This window comes from Vicugna pacos, chromosome 9 (assembly GCF_048564905.1).
Source record: "Vicugna pacos chromosome 9, VicPac4, whole genome shotgun sequence".
NCBI lineage: Eukaryota > Metazoa > Chordata > Mammalia > Artiodactyla > Camelidae > Vicugna > Vicugna pacos.
In genome coordinates, this window is record NC_132995.1 from 73,506,345 (window position 1) to 73,510,911 (window position 4,567).

General features: G+C 44.0%; 1 long non-coding RNA gene across 2 annotated transcripts; it reads left to right on the forward strand.

The window, feature by feature from the left end:
* Positions 1-986: 986 nt before the first annotated feature.
* On the forward strand, positions 987-3,285 carry LOC140698297 (uncharacterized). Of its 2 annotated transcripts, none has more exons than XR_012076006.1 (3): positions 987-1,094; positions 1,362-1,549; positions 2,582-3,285. It is a non-coding gene; the product is annotated as an uncharacterized lncRNA (long non-coding RNA). The 2 variants fall into 2 exon arrangements; XR_012076005.1 differs by having other exon boundaries at positions 987-1,023.
* The last annotated feature ends 1,282 nt before the right edge of the window (positions 3,286-4,567 follow it).

Sequence of the window (4,567 nt, forward strand, 5' to 3'; positions counted from 1 at the left end):
GACCGAGACAGGCGGGGAAAGGGGCGGGGCACAACCATGGAAAGAATGACACAGCAATTAGCACCAAGACGGTGGAAGATTCAACTCCCAGTAGACCTTGAGCTTCAATGTATGCTCACTGAAACACAATAGCTGCTAAATGGTACTCCCACAGGCGCCTGGACAGTTCTCAGGCTGACCATAAAAGGGTGAGTGGTGGCCCGGCTCCTGGGGATCCCACCCACTTCCTCAAAGTAGCTGGAAGAACCCTCCCACTTGTTAGCGTACGGAGCTTCTGAGCCCATAAAACTGACAGCCCCACACCTTGCAGCCCTCCTCTTGCCTTCTGAGACAGGCTGCACTCTGTCTATGGCATATGTATTTCTCTGAATAGATCTACTTTTACTCAACGGTGGCTCGCTCTTAAATTCTTTCCTGCGCGAAGCCAAGGACCCACACTTGGCGGGGCCCATCCCAGGGCCTCCACCAAGACCTGGGACATGGCCATCCTCTCGCCCCACATTTTTTCCTGTATCAGGGCTATTATTCAGCCGACCACACCAACCCTCTGAAATTAAGTTCAGCTCCCATTCCCCAGCACACCTTGCCCTTGCCACTTCACCAAAGAAAAGCAGACCCTCAGTGTCCTTTCACCATCTGATCTTAACTGGACGGCGTTTACAACATAAGCTCCTGGAGGATAGAGGCTGACCGGCTCCACTGCCTTCCCCCCACCACCCGAGTAATCTGTGATACTCAGGGGGCCCTCGGTGACTTGCTGAATGAACACATGACGTTCTCCCGACATCCTCACATCGTGTCCCTGCCGGGTGAGGGGCAGCTGCGCGACACTGGAGGACCTGCAGCTGTGGTTTCACTCAGTACTCTGATCTCAGCCACAACACGTCAGGTCTCTCTGTGCCTCTCTGTGCCTCCTCATCTAATAAAGGGCGTGGCTGGCACAGGTAATATCTAGAGTATCCGGACACCATTTGTATTAGTTTTAAGTGGGAAGATGCTTAGGATACACTATTAAGTGAAAAGGTCAGAATTCAAAATTTTATCAATGGCAGATTTAAACTGACTGTAAAATTACACACCATGCTAATAGAAATGTTAGTAATAGGGGAAATGGTTTGGGGGTATGTGGGTACTCTGTACTACCTTCATAATTTTAAAGTAAATTTTAAACTGCTCTAAATGAAAAAAAATATTTTGTTAAAGTTTCTTGGCAGTGAGATTAGATTATAAACTGCTTGAGGGCAGAGACCATGTTCTCCCTCAAATTTGTTTACATGAAGTCTGGGACAAGGCTTCACACAGAGCAGTCAATAAGCGCTGAGTATGAGAGATTTTTTTTTTCTTTTTTTTTTGGATTTCAGATGACCACGGGCACAGTATCTAACAGTCTTGCAGGAACCGTGAAGGCAGCTTTGCTGTGTGAAAGCCAGCCTGCGCTTGACGGAATCACTTCTCACTGAGGGATGGAGTCACGGAGGCGGCTGAGAAGTACGGAGCCCTTAAAGGAATGCATCAGGACTGGAAGTGAAGGAGGCCAGAAAGGGCACAGGTAATTCAGACAAGCATGTTTAATTATTTTATAATTGAAAAATTTCTAAAGTCTGTGTTTGGAGGGTTCTCAGTGGCGACAAAGACGGGTGTTGAAGAGACTGTGGAGTACAGTTGGCCCTTCGCATCCTCAGATTCCACATCTGTGAATTCAACCAACCGCAGATTGAAAATATTCAGGAAAAAAAGTTCCAGAGAGCCCTACAAAGCAAAACTTGAATTTGCCTGTGGGCCAACAACTATTTACAGAGCATTTACATTGTATTAGGTATTATGAGTAATACAGAGATGATTTAAAATATGCAGGAGGATGTGAGTAGGTTATATACAAGCACTACGTCTTTTTATATAAGGCTCTTGAGCATCCTCAGTTTGGTGTCCTCGGGGGTCCTGGAACCAATCCCACATGGTTACCGAAGGACAACTGTACAAATCTGCAAATATCAGCACACGTCCAAAACTGCTTAGAAATTATGATGTGATCGTGGGTTTTTAAAGTTTGAAAAACATGGGACTAAATAACTGGGCTCCTCATTAAAATGATTTTATTACAAAAATGAAGCTACTCACTAAGCATCAATGATCATAAACTTCTCTGGCTCCAAAACTACTGATTATCTCTAAACTTCTTATTTAATTCCAACCTTAAACAATTATCTTTATAAAAGCAGATGCAATGACCAAAAAAAATGCATATAAAAAGTTACATTAAGGAAATGTGAAAAAATTAACCATGGTCATTTTTTGGTGTCTAGACCATGGATCACATTTCTTTCCCTTTTGTTTTAGTAAGTGGGTTTTATTTCTATGACGAAAATAAAATTAAACATTTAAAAAGTATTTTTAATTTTAAGAGTTTACAGAAAAAGGTTTTTTTACTGTTGACTCGTAATTTAGCAATTAATATTACAAATCTCTATGCACACTAACATCTATAATCAGAATTTTTTTTGAAGTGTTTAAGCGATTTCTCAGTTTGCTCTTCACCCCTCACACATATCCCTTCCTTGGTCTTCCCCATTTTGTGATATAGGACCACCATCTTCCCATTCGTTCAAGCCAAAATCGTAGAAAATCATCATTTATCAGGCTTTCCCCCTTACCTTCCCACAAATCTGTAACAACCACTATCAACTCTGCTTCTAAAATATACCCTGGATCTGTCCATTTCTCTCCATCTCTACTGTCAGCACTTTCGTCTGAACCAGTATTTTGCAAACCGTGAGACACCATCCACTGGTGAGTTGTGAAGTCAGCCTAGTGGGTGCAACTCAATAGCAACAGCACAGCCCACCACCCACGGCGAGAGTACTGGCTCCTGAAACTTCTGTTTATGAATGTGTGTTTATGTACTGAGTCACCCCCAAAATAGGTTTTGTCTTGTGGACTGTCAGTAAAAAAAAATGTCTGAAAGCCTCCATTTAAGTCCCCATCGTTTCTCACCTGGACTACTGAGAACCTGGAACACCTGTTCTAAGCGTGCCGAGAAGCTGAGCACTTTATAATGGCCAGAAGGCCCGGCGCGGTCTGATGGCTGCTTCCCTCCCCACCGCGTGGCTTCTCCTCCTACTAACCATGCCCTGATCACACTGGATTTCTTTTTCTTTCACACACCGTGGTATCCCCACCTCAGGGAATTTGCACCTGCTGTCCCCTCTGCCTGGAATATTCTTCACCATACTTGCAGATTCCACCTGGTCTGCAAGGGTCACCTCTGCAAAGGGGCCTTTCGAACCCGCCCCCAACAGCCCCACTGTCTTTTCTTTCTTTCTCAGCACTTACTGCCACCTGAAAGTATCTTGTACACTTATTTCTTTTCTTCAGACTTGTTCACAACCATTTTCCAACTACTAGCGTGTAATTTCTAAGGGAACAGAACCTTCCTTGCCTGCCTTGTTCACTAACGTATCTCCAGAGCCTAAAATAAAGCCTGGGACACAGCAAGCACTGACTAACTGTTTTCGGATTGAGTGCCTTACTGTCTGTGAAACGGTGAGCTAGATCTGGGCTCAAAGAGGGAAGACGCGGCCCACAGAGTCGCTGACGTACCACGTGCTTTCCTGTTCCTCACTCTCGAGCCCTTCCAGCTCTCCAAGGGCAAGGACGTGATAATGCTGTTCACCGTTTACACCCTCTGCCTTGCATGGGGCCTGGCCCCTAGAGAATAAAAACTTTGAAGTGGACGACCGAGATCGTGAACTTGTGCTGGCTCCAGTGACACAGGGTTGAATGATTTCCCAGCAGGCCTCTGGAGCCTGGGTCAAGCATAGGAAATGTGTGTATTTGTTTAGAGTCAGGATAAGGATACTTAAAAGTTGAAACTAATGATTGGAGAGTCATGAAAGGGGCAGACAACAGAGTGCAGACTTCTTCCTTCTGGCTTTGGTTTTTTGTTTTTTGGCATTTTTAATTAAAAACTAGGCCCCTTTTTAAAAAGAATGGTCCCAAGTTATAGAAGTATTCCTTTTAGTCATTTTTAAAGAAAAAATTAACACAGGGTCACATCCATTTTCTCCTCCATTCTTCAGAACATAAATCCTAATTAATTCTAACATACTAATTAGTATTTCTTTTTGCTCATTACAATGCTGAGGAATCACTCACATTTCCCCCTAGAGCAAGGCAGACTGCTTCTCACATTACTTTTCTTCATGATACAGTGCCTGAGACACTCCATCTACTGATTGTAAAAACCTGGAGTGGATTTTTACTACAGATAATTCCGTCACCAGTCAGATAAGACCAATCAAGTTGCAGGAAAGAATTAAGCATACCACCCAACCAAGTCACACACAGTAAACACTGTCAGAATAATTGTCCCAACCCAGTTCATCCTGCCTTGACTCCGCGCAAAGCCCACCAGATAACCCGGGCAGCCCACATTTAGGGTCGCTAAGAACACAGAAATCTCACGGAACGTCTGCTCACTCAGTACTGAGCCAATCAAGGTAACCGACTCGTTAGTGTTAGGCTGACTTCTCAAGATAGTTGGAGGATTCAGATTTTTTTTTTTGTTTTG